Here is a 19,399-nt window from a genome sequence, read left to right on the forward strand (position 1 = left end):
TACCTGTGCGATGAGGGTGTTAACCTTGCTGCTTCATGAGACAGGCTGAAGAATGTCATAAACCATTCCCTCTCCTGCAGTACATAGCAATATATGACTTGTGGCCTCAGAGAATCCTAGAGATGGAGGGGTATCAAACATGCAGCTTACACAGGAAGCTGTTCATGCGCACTGGAGTGGAGGCCATAATTGAACATTTAACGGGCTTTCTGTGAGCTGGATATTGTTCACGTGCACTGGAGTGTACAACGTAACAGAACATTTAAAAGGATAAAAGGTTTAGTAGGTTTTGCGTCAAGAACAATCAATTTTATTAACATCACAGAGGTGAAGGTTAAGCTTTTCAGTCTTTGCTATAATATTCGCTGCGGCCATTAAGAACAGTCAAACACAAAAAAATTAATTTCCCATCAATTTAGTAATTAATCAGCACACACATGTCCCTTTATCAATCAGAGGCACCAAAACTACTCCTCTTTGCTCAGTCCAACAACTTGGAACTTCACTTACTGAAGAACAAAAAGTCACTGTAACTCCAATATGGATGTTACAATACAGAATTACACTATAGCGTAAAACCCTCCAGGTGGTCATGGATGAGAAAACGTTGTCACTAAAGACAGCAACTCCAGAAAGACAACAGGATCCAACCTGTTAATGGCGCAATGCCCATATGGCCGTGCAGCTTTCTAGAACAGCCTTTACTCCTGCTTAGTACGTGAAACAACTTTAAACAAGGTAAGGTCCAACCCAAAACAGAACATTCAAATAACAGAGAAGGACATTAAATGAAAATATTCAAACCCGGCACAATCATAGAATATAATATTAAAAGCTTGATTTATTATTGGGCGGATGGTATGCAGTTCCGCCATGGGACGAAAGTAAATTACTCTATCCCCATGGTGGTGACGCCGTCCGCCTAATTTATAAATGACCGCCGAGCAGGCAGTCATTTATCAAAACATGACAGCGGTTTCTGGCAATGGGTATTACTCTCTTCTACGGGGCTGTGCCGGCAGGACGCAGCCCTGTAGCATGGAGTAATTGTCTTTTCTTTGCAAAAAGAAAATCCTGAAACTGGATTTTCTTTTTGTAAACAATAAATACATTGCTCCTTTCGCCATGAGAGTCTTCTCCCATGGTGAGCGGAGCATTATAATGCTTTTATTGTTCCTTCTGGCGGTAAGAAACAGTAAAACAATTACTACATGTCCAGCATCCATATTGGACATGCCGCCACCATGTCAATGAGGGCCTAATTCACAACTAATGTACATGTTGACTAACACTGGGATAATCCTCACCCTGTGCCCTTAATCGAATTGAAAATAATTCTTGATGCAGGAGCTAGATCATTTTTTATTCTATGTCAGGACCGGAGGCTGAGATTATGCTTGTTTACAGCGGGTCAACGAGCACCGATGGCACATTGGATATTGGCTTATAATAGAATGTCTTTAGAAATACAATAAGATGACCAATCTATACCCTCATAATAGTCTCCAACCTAGAGCCCAATAAAAATGTGTTGGGCACAACTGAACCCCTGATTGAGTGTGCATAAATGTACTCATGTCAACCCAGTCTTCTTCCATAAAATGCCCGACCCATCGGACCAGATCAGCTGATCGGACAGGACCAAATGGCTTTTGTCAATCAACAAATGGCCTCAGCATCTGGCTTGAGTCCCACTGAACAAAGCTCATCCGCTTTCAAACGTTGTACAACACAACATGTAGGGTCATTAGGAAAACCTCAATATGAATCAGTTAGAAGAGGTGATATTCTGTCTAGAAATGTGGAAAGGCATCCCTTCAGGCGAAGATACCTCTTAGATCTAAAGCTCTTATAACCAAAGATCTGCACCAGGACATCCAGCATCGAAGCAATGTCAGTCTGAACAAGAATCAGGAGCCATGGCTGCTCTCAGCCCCTCTGCCTCTGAATCATGAATTCATCTACCCTCTGGTGCCCCCTCCCCTCTCCCTACTGTTCCCTGGACTCACCCCCTCTGGTGTCCCCCCATCTCCCCCTCTGGTGTCATCTCTCCTCCTTCCTGGTCTCACCCCCTCTGGTGTCATCTCTCCTCCTCTCCTGGTCTCACCCCCCCCTCTGGTGTCATCTCTCCTCCTCTCCTGGTGTCACACCCCCCCCTCTGGTGTCATCTCTCCTGGTCTCCCCTCTCCTCCTCTGGTGTCATCTCTCCTCCTCTCCTGGTCTCACCCCCTCTGGTGTCATCTCTCCTCCTCTCCTGGTCTCACCCCCTCTGGTGTCATCTCTCCTCCTCTCCTGGTCTCACCCCCTCTGGTGTCATCTCTCCTCCTCTCCTGGTCTCACCCCCTCTGGTGTCATCTCTCCTCCTCTCCTGCTCTCACCCCCTCTGGTGTCATCTCTCCTCCTCTCCCCTCTCACCCCCTCTGGTGTCATCTCTCCTCCTCTCCTGCTCTCCCCCCCTCTGGTGTCATCTCTCCTCCTCTCCTGGTCTCCCCCCCTCTGGTGTCATCTCTCCTCCTCTCCTGGTCTCCCCCCCTCTGGTGTCATCTCTCCTCCTCTCCTGGACTCACCCCCTCTGGTGTCATCTCTCCTCCTCTCCTGGACTCACCCCCCTCTGGTGTCATCTCTCCTCCTCTCCTGGTCTCACCCCCTCTGGTGTCATCTCTCCTCCTCTCCTGGTCTCACGCCCCCCTCTGGTGTCATCTCTCCTCCTCTCCTGGTCCCACCCCCCTCTGGTGTCATCTCTCCTCCTCTCCTGGTCTCACCCCCCCTCTGGTGTCATCTCTCCTCCTCTCCTGGTCTCACCCCTCCTGGTGTCATCTCTCCTCCTCTCCTGGTCTCACCCCCTCTGGTGTCCCCTCTGCCCCCTGGACTCACCCCCTCTGGTGTCATCTCTCCTCCTCTCCTGGTCTCACCCCCTCTGGGGTCATCTCTCCTCCTCTCCTGGACTCACTCCCCCTCTGGTGTCATCTCTCCTCCTCTCCTGGTCTCACCCCCTCTGGTGTCATCTCTCCTCCTCTCCTGGTCTCACCCCCCCTCTGGTGTCATCTCTCCTCCTCTCCTGGTCTCACCCCCTCTGGTGTCATCTCTCCTCCTCTCCTGGTCTCCCCCCCCTCTGGTGTCATCTCTCCTCTCCTGGTCTCACCCCCTCTGGTGTCATCTCTCCTCCTCTCACTGGTCTCACTCCCCTCTGGTGTCATCTCTCCTCCTATCCTGGTCTCACCCCCTCTCTGGTGTCATCTTTCCTCCTCTCCTGGTCTTACTCCCCCCTCTGGTGTCATCTCTCCTCCTCTCCTGGTCTCACCCCCCCTCTGGTGTCATCTCTCCTCCTCTCCTGGTCTCACCCCCTCTGGTGTCATCTCTCCTCCTCTCCTGGTCTCACCCCCCCCCTCTGGTGTCATCTCTCCTCCTCTCCTGGTCTCACCCCCTCTGGTGTCATCTCTCCTCCTCTCCTGGTCCCACCCCCCTCTGGTGTCATCTCTCCTCCTCTCCTGGTCTCACCCCCCCTCTGGTGTCATCTCTCCTCCTCTCCTGGTCTCACCCCCCCTGGTGTCATCTCTCCTCCTCTCCTGGTCTCACCCCCTCTGGTGTCCCCTCTGCCCCCTGGACTCACCCCCTCTGGTGTCATCTCTCCTCCTCTCCTGGTCTCACCCCCTCTGGGGTCATCTCTCCTCCTCTCCTGGACTCACTCCCCCTCTGGTGTCATCTCTCCTCCTCTCCTGGTCTCACCCCCTCTGGTGTCATCTCTCCTCCTCTCCTGGTCTCACCCCCCCTCTGGTGTCATCTCTCCTCCTCTCCTGGTCTCACCCCCCCTGGTGTCATCTCTCCTCCTCTCCTGGTCTCACCCCCTCTGGTGTCATCTCTCCTCCTCTCCTGGTCTCACCCCCCCTCTGGTGTCATCTCTCCTCCTCTCCTGGTCTCACCCCCTCTGGTGTCATCTCTCCTCCTCTCACTGGTCTCACTCCCCTCTGGTGTCATCTCTCCTCCTCTCCTGGTCTCACCCCCTCTCTGGTGTCATCTTTCCTCCTCTCCTGGTCTTACTCCCCCCTCTGGTGTCATCTCTCCTCCTCTCCTGGTCTCACCCCCCCCTCTGGTGTCATCTCTCCTCCTCTCCTGGTCTCACCCCCCCTGGTGTCATCTCTCCTCCTCTCCTGGTCTCACCCCCCCCTCTGGTGTCATCTCTCCTCCTCTCCTGGTCTCACCCCCTCTGGTGTCATCTCTCCTCCTCTCCTGGTCCCACCCCCCTCTGGTGTCATCTCTCCTCCTCTCCTGGTCTCACCCCCCCTCTGGTGTCATCTCTCCTCCTCTCCTGGTCTCACCCCCCCTGGTGTCATCTCTCCTCCTCTCCTGGTCTCACCCCCTCTGGTGTCCCCTCTGCCCCCTGGACTCACCCCCTCTGGTGTCATCTCTCCTCCTCTCCTGGTCTCACCCCCTCTGGGGTCATCTCTCCTCCTCTCCTGGACTCACTCCCCCTCTGGTGTCATCTCTCCTCCTCTCCTGGTCTCACCCCCTCTGGTGTCATCTCTCCTCCTCTCCTGGTCTCACCCCCTCTGGGGTCATCTCTCCTCCTCTCCTGGACTCACTCCCCCTCTGGTGTCATCTCTCCTCCTCTCCCCTCTCCCCCTCTGGTGTCATCTCTCCTCCTCTCCTGGTCTCACCACCCTCTGGTGTCATCTCTCCTCCTCTCCTGGTCTCACCCCCTCTGGTGTCATCTCTCCACCTCTCCTGGTCTCACCCCCCTCTGGTGTCATCTCTTCTTCTGTCCTGGACTCACCCCCCTCTGGTGTCATCTCTCCTCCTCTCCTGGTCTCACCCCCTCTGGTGTCATCTCTCCTCCTCTCCTGGTCTCACCCCCCCTCTGGTGTCATCTCTCCTCCTCTCCTGGTCTCACCCCCTCTGGTGTCATCTCTCCTCCTCTCCTGGTCTCCCCCCCCCTCTGGTGTCATCTCTCCTCCTCTCCTGGTCTCACCCCCTCTGGTGTCATCTCTCCTCCTCTCCTGGTCTCACCTCCCCCCCTCTGGTGTCATCTCTCCTCCTCTCCTGGTCTCACCCCCCCCTCTGGTGTCATCTCTCCTCCTCTCCTGGTCTCACCCCCCCCCCTCTGGTGTCATCTCTCCTCCTCTCCTGGTCTCACCACCTCTAGCGTCATCTCTCCTCCTCTCCTGGTCTCACCCCCCTCTGGTGTCATCTCTCCTCCTCTCCTGGTCTCAACCCCCCTCTGGTGTCATCTCTCCTCCTCTCCTGGTCTCAACCCCCCTCTGGTGTCATCTCTCCTCCTCTCCTGGACTCACTCCCCCTCTGGTGTCATCTCTCCTCCTCTCCTGGTCTCACCCCCTCTGGTGTCATCTCTCCTCCTCTCCTGGTCTCACCCCCTCTGGGGTCATCTCTCCTCCTCTCCTGGACTCACTCCCCCTCTGGTGTCATCTCTCCTCCTCTCCCCTCTCCCCCTCTGGTGTCATCTCTCCTCCTCTCCTGGTCTCACCACCCTCTGGTGTCATCTCTCCTCCTCTCCTGGTCTCACCCCCTCTGGTGTCATCTCTCCACCTCTCCTGGTCTCACCCCCCTCTGGTGTCATCTCTTCTTCTGTCCTGGACTCACCCCCCTCTGGTGTCATCTCTCCTCCTCTCCTGGTCTCACCCCCTCTGGTGTCATCTCTCCTCCTCTCCTGGTCTCACCCCCCCTCTGGTGTCATCTCTCCTCCTCTCCTGGTCTCACCCCCTCTGGTGTCATCTCTCCTCCTCTCCTGGTCTCACCCCCTCTGGTGTCATCTCTCCTCCTCTCCTGGTCCCACCCCCCTCTGGTGTCATCTCTCCTCCTCTCCTGGTCTCACCCCCCCTCTGGTGTCATCTCTCCTCCTCTCCTGGTCTCACCCCCCCTGGTGTCATCTCTCCTCCTCTCCTGGTCTCACCCCCTCTGGTGTCCCCTCTGCCCCCTGGACTCACCCCCTCTGGTGTCATCTCTCCTCCTCTCCTGGTCTCACCCCCTCTGGGGTCATCTCTCCTCCTCTCCTGGACTCACTCCCCCTCTGGTGTCATCTCTCCTCCTCTCCTGGTCTCACCCCCTCTGGTGTCATCTCTCCTCCTCTCCTGGTCTCACCCCCCCTCTGGTGTCATCTCTCCTCCTCTCCTGGTCTCACCCCCTCTGGTGTCATCTCTCCTCCTCTCACTGGTCTCACTCCCCTCTGGTGTCATCTCTCCTCCTCTCCTGGTCTCACCCCCTCTCTGGTGTCATCTTTCCTCCTCTCCTGGTCTTACTCCCCCCTCTGGTGTCATCTCTCCTCCTCTCCTGGTCTCACCCCCCCCTCTGGTGTCATCTCTCCTCCTCTCCTGGTCTCACCCCCTCTGGTGTCATCTCTCCTCCTCTCCTGGTCTCACCCCCCCCTCTGGTGTCATCTCTCCTCCTCTCCTGGTCTCACCCCCTCTGGTGTCATCTCTCCTCCTCTCCTGGTCCCACCCCCCTCTGGTGTCATCTCTCCTCCTCTCCTGGTCTCACCCCCCCTCTGGTGTCATCTCTCCTCCTCTCCTGGTCTCACCCCCCCTGGTGTCATCTCTCCTCCTCTCCTGGTCTCACCCCCTCTGGTGTCCCCTCTGCCCCCTGGACTCACCCCCTCTGGTGTCATCTCTCCTCCTCTCCTGGTCTCACCCCCTCTGGGGTCATCTCTCCTCCTCTCCTGGACTCACTCCCCCTCTGGTGTCATCTCTCCTCCTCTCCTGGTCTCACCCCCTCTGGTGTCATCTCTCCTCCTCTCCTGGTCTCACCCCCTCTGGGGTCATCTCTCCTCCTCTCCTGGACTCACTCCCCCTCTGGTGTCATCTCTCCTCCTCTCCCCTCTCCCCCTCTGGTGTCATCTCTCCTCCTCTCCTGGTCTCACCACCCTCTGGTGTCATCTCTCCTCCTCTCCTGGTCTCACCCCCTCTGGTGTCATCTCTCCACCTCTCCTGGTCTCACCCCCCTCTGGTGTCATCTCTTCTTCTGTCCTGGACTCACCCCCCTCTGGTGTCATCTCTCCTCCTCTCCTGGTCTCACCCCCTCTGGTGTCATCTCTCCTCCTCTCCTGGTCTCACCCCCCCTCTGGTGTCATCTCTCCTCCTCTCCTGGTCTCACCCCCTCTGGTGACATCTCTCCTCCTCTCCTGGTCTCCCCCCCCCTCTGGTGTCATCTCTCCTCCTCTCCTGGTCTCACCCCCTCTGGTGTCATCTCTCCTCCTCTCCTGGTCTCACCTCCCCCCCTCTGGTGTCATCTCTCCTCCTCTCCTGGTCTCACCCCCCCCTCTGGTGTCATCTCTCCTCCTCTCCTGGTCTCACCCCCCCCCCCCTCTGGTGTCATCTCTCCTCCTCTCCTGGTCTCACCACCTCTAGCGTCATCTCTCCTCCTCTCCTGGTCTCACCCCCCTCTGGTGTCATCTCTCCTCCTCTCCTGGTCTCAACCCCTCTCTGGTGTCATCTCTCCTCCTCTCCTGGTCTCACCCCCTCTGGTGTCATCTCTCCTCCTCTGGTGTCATCTCTCCTCCTCTCCTGGTCTCACCCCCTCTGGTGTCATCTCTCCTCCTCTCCTGGTCTCACCCCCTCTGGTGTCATCTCTCCTCCTCTCCTGGTCTCACCTCCCCCCTCTGGTGTCATCTCTCCTCCTCTCCTGGTCTCACCTCCCCCCCTCTGGTGTCATCTCTCCTCCTCTCCTGGTCTCCCCCCCTCTGGTGTCATCTCTCCTCCTCTCCTGGACTCACTCCCCTCTGGTGTCATCTCTCCTCCTCTCCTGGTCTCACCCCCCCCTCTGGTGTCATCTCTCCTCCTCCCTGGACTCACCCCCTCTGGTGTCATCTCTCCTCCTCTCCTGGTCTCACCCCCTCTGGTGTCATCTCTCCTCCTCTCCTGGTCTCACCCCCCTCTGGTGTCATCTCTCCTCCTCTCCTGGTCTCACCCCCTCTGGTGTCATCTCTCCTCCTCTCCTGGTCTCACCCCCTCTGGTGTCATCTCTCCTCCTCTCCTGGTCTCACCCCCCCTCTGGTGTCATCTCTCCTCCTCTCCTGGTCTCACTCCCTCTGGTGTCATCTCTCCTCCTCTCCTGGTCTCACCCCCTCCCTCTGGTGTCATCTCTCCTCCTCTCCTGGTCTCACCCCCTCTGGTGTAATCTCTCCTCCTCTCCTGCTCTAACCCCCCCTCTGGTGTCATCTCTCCTCCTCTCCTGCTCTCACCCCCCCTCTGGTGTCATCTCTCCTCCTCTCCTGGTCTCACCCCCCTCTGGTGTCATCTCTCCTCCTCTCCTGGTCTCACCCCCTCTGGTGTCATCTCTCCTCCTCTCCTGGTCTCACCCCCCTCTGGTATCATCTCTCCTCCTCTCCTGGTCTCACCCCCTCTGGTGTCATCTCTCCTCCTCTCCTGGTCTCACCCCCCCTCTGGTATCATCTCTCCTCCTCTCCTGGTCTCACCCCCCCCTGGTGTCATCTCTCCTCCTCTCCTGGTCTCACCCCCTCTGGTGTCATCTCTCCTCCTCTCCTGCTCTAACCCCCCCTCTGGTGTCATCTCTCCTCCTCTCCTGGTCACCCCCCTCTGGTGTCATCTCTCCTCCTCTCCTGGTCTCACCCCCTCTGGTGTCATCTCTCCTCCTCTCCTGGTCTCACCCCCCCTCTGGTGTCATCTCTCCTCCTCTCCTGGTCTCACCCCCTCTGGTGTCATCTCTCCTCCTCTCCTGGTCTCACCCCCCCCTCTGGTGTCATCTCTCCTCCTCTCCTGGTCTCACCCCCCCTCTGGTATCATCTCTCCTCCTCTCCTGGTCTCACCCCCCCCTGGTGTCATCTCTCCTCCTCTCCTGGTCTCACCCCCTCTGGTGTCATCTCTCCTCCTCTCCTGGTCTCACCCCCCTCTGGTGTCCCCTCTCCTCCTCTCCTGGTCTCACCCCCCCCTCTGGTGTCATCTCTCCTCCTCTCCTGGTCTCACCCCCCCTCTGGTGTCATCTCTCCTCCTCTCCTGGTCTCACCCCCCCCTCTGGTGTCATCTCTCCTCCTCTCCTGGTCTCACCCCCCCTCTGGTGTCATCTCTCCTCCTCTCCTGGTCTCACCCCCTCTGGTGTCATCTCTCCTCCTCTCCTGGTCTCACCCCCCCCTCTGGTGTCATCTCTCCTCCTCTCCTGGTCTCACCCCCCCTCTGGTATCATCTCTCCTCCTCTCCTGGTCTCACCCCCCCCTGGTGTCATCTCTCCTCCTCTCCTGGTCTCACCCCCTCTGGTGTCATCTCTCCTCCTCTCCTGGTCTCACCCCCCTCTGGTGTCACCTCTCCTCCTCTCCTGGTCTCACCCCCCCCTCTGGTGTCATCTCTCCTCCTCTCCTGGTCTCACCCCCCCTCTGGTATCATCTCTCCTCCTCTCCTGGTCTCACCTCCCCCCCTCTGGTGTCATCTCTCCTCCTCTCCTGGTCTCACCCCCTCTGGTGTCATCTCTCCTCCTCTCCTGGTCTCACCCCCCCTCTGGTGTCATCTCTCCTCCTCTCCTGGTCTCACCCCCTCTGGTGTCATCTCTCCTCCTCTCCTGGTCTCACCCCCTCTGGTGTCATCTCTCCTCCTCTCCTGGTCTCACCCCCTCTGGTGTCATCTCTCCTCCTCTCCTGGTCTCACCCCCCCCTGGTGTCATCTCTCCTCCTCTCCTGGTGCCCCCTGACCTCTCCCCTCTGCCCCTGGACTCACCTCTCCTGGAAGCTGCCTCTGCTCCCCTCTGTAGTTGACTCATGAACAGATTCACTTCCGGGTGACAGGAGGTTGTGGCAGCTCCGAGCGGAGGTTGTTTGAAGCATCTTTTTTCCCTGCAAGCTGCTGCTCCCGGGTGAACTGCGGCAGAGTCAGCACAAGCAGCGGAGGCGGAATGAAGATTTACATGACCCATAAAGAAAGGTATGTTTCCGGGTCAGCGGCGGCAGAGTCAGCCCCGGGACCGGAAGCAGCTGAGCTCCTCTGTGACTCGAGGTCGAACAGTGTCCGGGTCACCGGAGGCAGAGTCAGCACCGGCAGCGGCAGAGCTGACAAGGTTTCTCATTGCCATGTGTGACTTTTTCATAATTTTAGTGTAATTATGAGTGACATTTCAACGAATATGAGTAACATTTTCTCTCCCAGCACCGAGAAACTGGATCTCATCAGCCAGTTAACTAATTTTCTGTAGTAAATTGTTTAAGTTGGGGGAGGGGGGTGGGGGCTCTGGTGTCTGGATGGGGTGGGAATAGCAGACAGGTTTTCTGTTTTCCCATATGTGACATTTATATGCTTTCAGGATATTTATGAGTAACATTTCACTGGCTTATGTTTGACACTTTGTTATAAATTAAAGACAGCTCTCATTTTCATAGCTTCTTCTTGGAACCAGCCCTTCTTACAACCTATTGACCGCAGTGCAAATTAAGACAGCTTTTGACAATAGATACATTTACCAATATTTCGTCTCCCTTACAGATCCAAAATGTGTTAACATTCTTCATGGCTGTAAAAGTAGTTACCAATTTAACGCACTGACATTCATTAAAGACCAAGTTAATAAATTCATTAGAGGTAAATATTTAGTCAAAGAACACAAAATATACTCTAACAAATGCACAGCGCTTCTCTTTGGGACATGAATATTTTTTTAATGACCTCCTAATTATTACGGTCCCAGGATGACAGCTGTTCCCGGAGCAGCAGCGGGGCTCTGTTTTCGCTGATGACGACGTGGTACAGAGGCCTCTCGGCTCCTTGGGTGTGATTTGAAGGGCGACTGGCGACATCAGTCATTATGTTGTCTGGGGGCAAGGGAGGTCAGGAGCACGAGAGTTAAAGATATGCCCTCGTCTGACTTCTCTGTGGTGCCCCCATAACGAAAACAAAACCATGCCCGCTTTGCTTCACAGGAGCTGCAAAGTACTATAACTCCAACTGCCCGGCCATGTCAGCAGCGCCTGCCCAGCAGTGGCGGAAACTAGAGTAACTAAAACTGACAGTAAAAACGTACTGGGACAACGCGGGTCTTCTCAGTCAAGCATTACTACACGGTCGTCCGGCGGCTGTGAGCTGCATGGGGTCACCGTGGTGACGGGGTCACGGCCCCACTGGCACACGATGAGCTGCGCCACTGCTGGCAGACTCCCTGCGCCGATCATGCCAGTCACCATGCAGCGCAGCGGCCCGGCGGGCCATCGTGCTATCACTGACTTACAGTAGTGTGCGACAAAAGCCTCGGGCTGCCCGGAATGCCACTGCTGCGGCCAACTGTGTGGTGTATAATTATTAATTTATGTGCTGCCAGTCACCAACATCTGAGGCAGCACACTGCTGCAGCGCCACAAAGTACAAGTCCCCCGCCGATTCTTCAATGTCTGGTGACCTCACTTCCTGCAGTGCAGTGCAGGAAGTATTTTAATCGGTTTGATTGGCAGAGGGTGGGCTGTAAAACAGCCTGGCTCGCGGCGCCACGGGCGGCACGAGGATTAATAAACGCAGCCAGTATGGCAGGCGCCTGAGGCCGCAAACACAACATTGTATCACTGCCGTGCCACCAGTGGCTCACTCAGCCGGAGCTCAGGAGCACTAGAACTTAACTGCTTATGAGCCGGCGAGCCACACTGCCAGAGCTGCTGGACGCAAGTCTGGAGCAGCAGAGCTGGCTCGCTAGCACCAGCGCCGTAGCCAGTTTCAGTGACATAAAAAATGCGTGACAAAGCATTTCAGTGCGGTGATGCGTAACACCACACTAAAATGCGTTAGTGTCACACATGATGCGTGATACTTGGCAGGACTGCAGCGTGTCCCAGCCTCCTGCAGGGGAGAGATGCCCTGGGGGTCTGTCTGCAGTTACCTTCGTTTTCAGACCCTTACAGCCTGCTCCACTGACCTCAGACCCCTCTGCCCCATATGGAAATGTCTGCCCATGGAGGGACTGGCAGCACCAGATGCTGTGTTTGTAACATAGACTCAGTCATCCTGCAGGACACTTCTGCAAAGAAACTAAAACGTCTTACGTGGTTATTTCCTTGGCCCCACTTTCCACAGTTTGCTTGTTTCTTTTGTCGACCTCATAAACATACCCTTTTTATATTATCTTGTTTATTAAACGTTTAAACATTTGAGGAAATCAGCCCTGCCACGCTTCTGGGGTCCATGCGTGATGAATAAAAAAAAACAGGCTGGAGTAATCCATCAAGCATCATTGAGCTCGGAAACATGGCAGCTACTGACAGTCCCACAAATAATTCCAAACCCAGTCCTGCGAAGAATCATGCATCAGGTGTGACTCTAACGCATTTCAGTGTGGTGATCCGCATCATTGCACTGAAATGCATTGTCACGCATTTGCATAGTGCCTGAGCGTCACCGGTAATATTATAGAGTCTGGCAGCTGGCACTGCAGCGCGGCCTGCTCCTGCCGGTATGGTGCTGTAGCTGCTAGACTGAGTGCTAGGCAGCTCCAACATATGAAAATTATATCCCTGCATGTCTCTCCGCTCTCGCACGGTAGTGCGCAAAGGCCACTAACATCACAGGCCGGGGAGCTCCAATGAGATAAAACCATACCTGGCGCCGCCTGGTGACGTCACTTCCTGCTGCGCCTGCCAAAGGCAGGGAGTTTAATTTAGAACTACTGTCCGGCTCCTGCGGCGCGTTGGGCGCCTTACCAGTCTTTCTCCATGGACTGCAGTGACTTGTGCAATGGGTATGGCAGCTCGCAACCTAGACTGCCGCGCATTGTGTGAGGCAGCGATAGACCCGACCCCACGGGCCCTCTTGTGAACTTGCAACATTTCAGGTACAGTTATGGCAACTGCATTATAATTATGGCAGAGCTCGCATGCAGGCGGAGGCCGCAACTTAACAAATGTCCCGTCCGCACGCACATGATTGCAGCCAGTAGTGGGCTCGCCAATTGCCTTGCGCCAGTCCTGTAGCCACAGCCCACCCCAACAGCCCCCAAAACCACCATCCACATGTGTGGAGGGCAGGGACCCTGTTTGTCCTCATCTGCCCTCCTGCCTCCAGTCACGTGTGGGCTCTTTGTACTCCAGTTCCTTGCGAGTGGCGGCGCACTGACTTGGGAGAGCCAGTCTGCCTGTTCAGCTGACACAAATCATCTTTCAAGCACCGGCCACTGCAGTTACCGTGACTTAACTGGGGCCTGGTAGCAACGCTAGAAAACAGCCGGCAGCGTAGCATGACGTAGCATGACACTCAATGGCTGCACACACACTATTCCTCTCGGTGCACTGCAGAACGTGATTATCTACTGATTCAGCCTTCCCTGTCAGTCATTTCTGGTATGGCACAGGTGAGTCAAGCAGCAATGGGGGCAGTGTCAGTGCGTGGGCCATAGGCGTGGTTAGAAAGGACATTATTCTGTCTGTATTTTCGTTAGTGTTTCACCTTTACACATCTAAAGCACGCACCTTAATTGAAAGATAAATGCAAGTTCAAGTAATCAGTGACAAAATATTCTCTTACATTGTGAAACCTCACCTGGTTAATTCAGTCTTCCTGCATATGTCTGTCTGTTTTTAAGGAGACAAAAATAATTGAAACCTGATTGGCGCAGCAGGGCATGGTGACTTCTCTATTTATAATGCTATGACATCCCCTGCTTCTGCGACTGAGAAAGCACTTTAACTATGCAAACCATTGATTGTAATGCGCACAGTAGTAGGTAATGGGCACTCAAAGTGTCAATGATTTGGCCATAGAATATCACTCCTAAGTATACTGAAATACCACACAATCAAACTGAAAACATGGCAGTTAGAGAGTCATGATAGGGCGGACAGAGTTCCCCAGAACCCATGGAGGGCTGTAGGTCGTCGATTGCAGTGTGATGCCAGGCACTTAGAAGCAGAGCACCTCCCACAGTCACACCTAAGTGCCCTTGCATTTCTGGCACTTTGCATCAGTTTTGAGTTCTTCTTAGAGTTTCTCGATGCTCAAATGGGTGTAATTTCTGATATTTATATGTTTTCGTAGTATTCATTGCTTGATTTTGATCAAATGAAAGTGTCACTCATCATTGTTGAAATGTCACTCATAATTACACTCAAATTTTTAAAATGTCACACATAGCAATCTGAAACCTCGGCAGCTATGCAAACCTTAGGAGTGAAAGCCAGAGTGTCCAGCGGATTATCCAAGCTTAGTGCGTACATTGTCCCAAACAAGAAAGTCCATTTGTTCTCGACGGTGTCTCCCCTCCACATTGTATGCCCCCTCCTTTACAAAACAAGCATTTGCCATGCAATTGGTCTCGAATTTGGGAGAGTTTAAGCTATTGGCATTGTAAATCCCAATGCCTTTTTTTTCTCTACTTTGATAATTAACACATAAATAAGAAGCATTGTCATTTACAATGCCAATAGCTCAAACTCTTGTAATGCGAGACCTATTTCATTTTAAAGAAGCGGCCGCAATTGTCCCGGACTGCTTGGAAAGTGAAAGTGCGCATGGTGCGCTGAATGTTGCAGGAAAGCATGTTGCGTATGCAGTAAGAGAAACTCATTAAACAAAACAGTGTTTACAAACTAAATAAGACATACCGTGTAACAACAGAAGTAAAAGGGCCAGTCCTCATGGAAGGTTAGAAATGAAGACAAGGCGATACTTAGGAGGGACTAACAAGCCTATTAACGAATCAGAAGCCAGCATTTACAAAGATCAACAACACAAACCAATGAAAAATATGGGCAGAGAGTGGGCGGAGCTTCAACTCCATACTCAAATACAACATGCCTTGCAAAGCAGCGCATTCACAGCCCAGTCTTGACCTAAATACTACCAGCACAACTAAGGGACCCACAGAGCTAGGGAGTGCTGCCAGAATGCCATGAAATATAAGCGTGCATGTATCTCTCTAACGCTTCCTCATCCATCGCACTATCAGCACCCCATACCATGATAATTATGGCAAGGAAGCATTTCAAAGCAGACATTGCACTTTCACGCAGTGTAACATACTGTCTGTGCGGCTATGCGTCCCACATAGGAGTAATAAACAATCTCAAATGCAGATAATGTGGTTTGTATATAGAGTCGTATATCCTCAAATTGCATCCTCTCTCAAGAACCTCCTACCCTTATATTCCAAAAACATTACATGAAAAAAATGGTTCTTATATTAAAACTATAGATTGGTTTCATCTCCTTACTATCCAGTAACCCTCTCCTTACATACCACCCTCTGCAAACCTCCCTTCTCTCTCATGAGTATAGCAACTTCCGGTTTGAAACCTAACAAGACTTAGGGCTAGATGTAGGTAATTCCCATTTACAGACTCTTAAATACCGAATTTTACCGATTCGGTATTTAAGAGTCTGTAAATGGGTAGGGGGCAGATGTAGGTAATTCCGAAATCAGGAATACCGAATCTGTAAGATTCGGTATTTACTGATTCGGTAAATACCGAATCGGTATTGCCCATTGATTCCTATGGGCCTTGACGCCCATAGGAATCAATGGGCAATACCGATTTGGTATTTACCGAATCGGTAAATTCCGAATCCTGCAAGGGTGCAGGGGGTGTCACTTTGACACCCTCTAGCACCCCAAGTACAGGCTTGTGTGACATGTGGCACACTTACGTGCCCTAAGGGCATGTCTGTGTGTCACATTGCACAGGTGTGCATGCACAGATGTGCATGCACACCTGAATTCGGTATTTTACCACACAATAGGATTGTGTGGTAAAATACCGACTCTTAAGGGCCTGTGGCACTGTAAACTGTGCCACCTACATTTGGAATTACAGAATCGGTATATTTACCGATTCGGTAATTTACTGAATCGGTAATTTTACCGAATCGGTAAATATACCGATTCTGTCATTTTCAGCCCCCTACATCTGAAAACCCTAATACCGGTCGGAAACGGCCGAAATCGGCCGTTTCTGACCGGTATTAGGGCTCCTACATCTGGCCCTAAGTCTCCTCTATCCTGTCTACTTACCCCACCAACCATCTGCAGGAACTCACAGCTGCCACTAATGTCCACACACAACTCCTATTAGCTTCATCTACTACAAACACTGCAGTAAATGCATGGAACGGGTCCCTTGGCAGCATAAAACTAAGACCAAAATTGCTTAGTAATCATTGACCACTAGATCAATCACTGACATTGGTTTCCAGAGTTGTCTGCTACTCGCCAGAAAAGGCTTGAATGCCCCATCAGGGGTACTAAGCGCGATATAAGCGCAATTACACTGCACTTCAGTTCTGTCAGTGGGGTATGTTCGTGTTTAGACTTCAGATGAAGATGCTTAGGCAGAGATACTCCTTCGGGAGTCGATTCAAGCGCGGTATAAACCCACAAATAAATAAATAAATAATAAGCTCCAAAAGCACCCGCTATGTTTGGCATTGACAAAAACAGATAAAATAAAATGAAAGAAGGACAAAGTTGTGTCACAAAGTTGCTACTTACAGCATTCATTCGGTGGTGTCAGAGGTCGGTCGATCGGTCTATGACAGGAGGTATGCGGCTCGGCAGCATACCAGGTCCTGCGGGCTTCCCGAGCGCAGTTGACAGCCACTGGCACCCAGCCTGCTCCGAGACTGACTGCTGTGTGAAGAGGTCTGTTCAGCCTCCCCGGTCACAGCTGGAGTGAGAGAGGGGTCCTCCTCTGCCAGTCTCCTCACCCAGTCTTGGGCACACTCATTCCCAGTTCCAGTCCCGGGATGGCAACCTGATACAGATTCCCCTGTCTCAAAAGCTGGGAAGTGAAGGGTTTCCTCCAGCACAGATGTGCCTCTTCCCATGCCTCCTCCCATGTAATCCCCCTCTAACAGTCTGCACATCTGGCAGACAATCCTCTGGGAAGTGAGCTCATCCTTGGAGCAGCCTGACTAACGGCGGATCAAAGCTCAGATGTCCCCAGCCCAGATGTCATGTAGTTCCTATATTACCCATGCAGGACGTGGGCGTTTGGATAACATAAACTGTAGGATTGCTGGCAGACTAACTCTGAGCACCCCCACCGAATATGCTAGCCTGTTTGCATTAGCTAGCTCCCAGTGCTACCAGAATCTCCTCTTATCGGGGAGAGAATAGTTTCTGGCAACCGTAGAACATGACAACCCTGATACCTCAGGATCATGAAAACAATGTACTACCTTTCGCTCAGTCACTCCCATTACCTGAAGAAAGAAAGTGTGGGACCCCGTCCTGGTCTCGACCTGGACACCCCGCAAGGGATGTTTAGACCGCTGTCAGCTGGAGCGTCTGCATGCAGGAGCCGCAGCGTCTCTGGTCAGTGTGTCGGCCTGGAAGTCTTGGTTCCGTCTAACTAATACAAGCAAGAGATGCTGTATTTATACAGAAAAGTATCTTGGGTGCCTTTGTCCCTTGTTTCTTGTGTTAGCCATTATTGGGTTTGAGGATGACACATGGGATGAACCTTGTGCGTAGATATTATGCAGGTGGTGTAGCCCCTGCCTGGTTTCCAAGAACCCTTATGAATATTCATTCATACCGGGTCAGTCTAAAGATGAAGTCAAAGAACACTATTGTTCAGGGAAACCCTCCTTCTGCGCCCAGGAGTAGAACGAGGTAAAGGTTCAATCCTAAAAGGCTCTTTACTGTGTAGTGTAGGAGAGGAGATGTAAGTGCAAGGGTATGATGTTACCCGGGCCTATATTAGGGTACCTATATGAAACATAACACAGACCTTGGAAAACTGAGCACCCCTGCACCCCACATTTAACAAAGCCTGCAACCCTCAACAGACGACAGCTGCACACCTGTTTTTGCACACACAGAAGCTTTGTTTCCCATTAATTTACATATAACACGAGCCCTCTTCGAGTGGCGTCACACACACTATAAACGTGGCTTGATTACACATGATTTACAGAAATAGTGCACTTTTCAATGCAAAAACGCTAGACTCTGAAGAATTGTTTTTGTTGTTCTCCTCCATAGATGGTATAACTAAAATATTTGCGGTGCAATAGGTCTCGCATTTAAATGCAAGACCTATGCCATTCCAAAGAAGCGGCCGCCCTTGTCACGGCTACTTGAAAACAGAAAACGCACACGGCACGCTGAATGTGAACAAAGCACGTTGTGCCTGCAGTAAGAGAAACTCAATAAAGAAAATAGTGCTTACAAGACTAAATAACACCACCGTGTAACAACCAAAGTGAAAGGGCCTGTCGCCATGGGAGGCTACAAAGAAAGACAGTACTAAGGGGGGACTAACAAGCCAATATACAAATCAAAAGCAATCACTTACGAAGGACAATGACACAAGCCAATGACAAATATGGGTGGAGAGTGGGTGGGGCGTTTATTCCATACTCCCGTGCAGCAAGTCTCGCGGAGCAGCCCATGGGCGCTGACTCTAGGCTCGCCCTAAAACAAATACGGTATAAGAAAGAAAGAAACAGAGCACATCCCTGTCAACCCCAGTTAACATTAATCACTACCAAGTTATGCTTAATGTAATTTAGCATTAACCCCTTCGACGCTGATGACGAGCTGAGCTCGTCATGAGTTACGCCTCTCGTACGCTCATGACGAGCTCAGCTCAACAATTTCAAAGGAAAACCAAGTAATTAACTCAAGAATGTCACTCCCTCCTAAAATACCCGTGAGCCGGCAGGCAGTGGTTGGTTTAGCATAGAATGTACATTTTCACATCATCACATCATTTTAAGAGTGAAACTACTATTTCGATGGAAACGTGTTGCTCTGCAAGATTCTTTAATGGGCATTTAAACAGAATCCAGCAGTGCAGAACCTACGGATACTCCTCGGAAGGAGCTGCTCTGGGCAGAAGACTTTGTCTACTTTAGTGAATCTGGTTTCAGGGATATTGGCTTCAGCTCTTTCTAAATGCGACTGTTTTAAGAAGCTGATAACCTATCATCTACAAGACACAGACACATAACTATGTATGAAATCCCCTCTCGTTTTTAACAATTGACTTACAAACCTCTAATCGTCCAGATTCTTCTGACGAGAGTATACTGCATGGGCTTGGCAGTATCTTTTCTCCCAGTACGTATGAGGAAGATTCTCAATTTCATTACATCTTTCATCGAACGTGTATCTTAGTAACCTGGCACTAGTTTGTGCAGGGCCGGCCTTAAGCATGTGCAAGCCGTGCACCTGCACAGGGCCGCCAAACCCCAGGGGCCGCCACGCCAATATATATCCTTAATATAATAATCCTCTGAGGATGGATACATAGTTGCGTGGTGGCTCTAGTGGCAGGGATTTGGCGGCCTCCGGCTCTGTTCCACTTCCAAACACCCTGACCCCCTTCCAGAGCTCCGGGGGGCTCCGCCCCGCCAGGACCCCTTCTTCTGGGGCCCCCTCCCTACGCTCCCTGCCCAGAGCCGCCATGAGCCTAGAGCCGCCCCTGGTTTGTGCATCACAATTAAAGTGATCCAGCATGAATGAATGAATGAAATGG

General features: G+C 52.6%; 1 protein-coding gene across 1 annotated transcript in view; it reads right to left on the bottom strand.

The window, feature by feature from the left end:
• Nucleotides 1-9,706, bottom strand: part of LOC144810004 (uncharacterized) — a 121,824-nt gene extending 112,118 nt beyond the window's left edge. Inside the window, exon 1 of the mRNA XM_078673756.1 lies at nucleotides 9,672-9,706. The gene's annotated coding sequence lies outside the window, so the exon portion shown is untranslated. The remainder of the gene's footprint in view (nucleotides 1-9,671) is intronic.
• Nucleotides 9,707-19,399: the final 9,693 nt, after the last annotated feature.

Source organism: Lissotriton helveticus, chromosome 1_1 (assembly GCF_964261635.1).
Source record: "Lissotriton helveticus chromosome 1_1, aLisHel1.1, whole genome shotgun sequence".
Classification (NCBI taxonomy): Eukaryota; Metazoa; Chordata; class Amphibia; order Caudata; family Salamandridae; genus Lissotriton; species Lissotriton helveticus.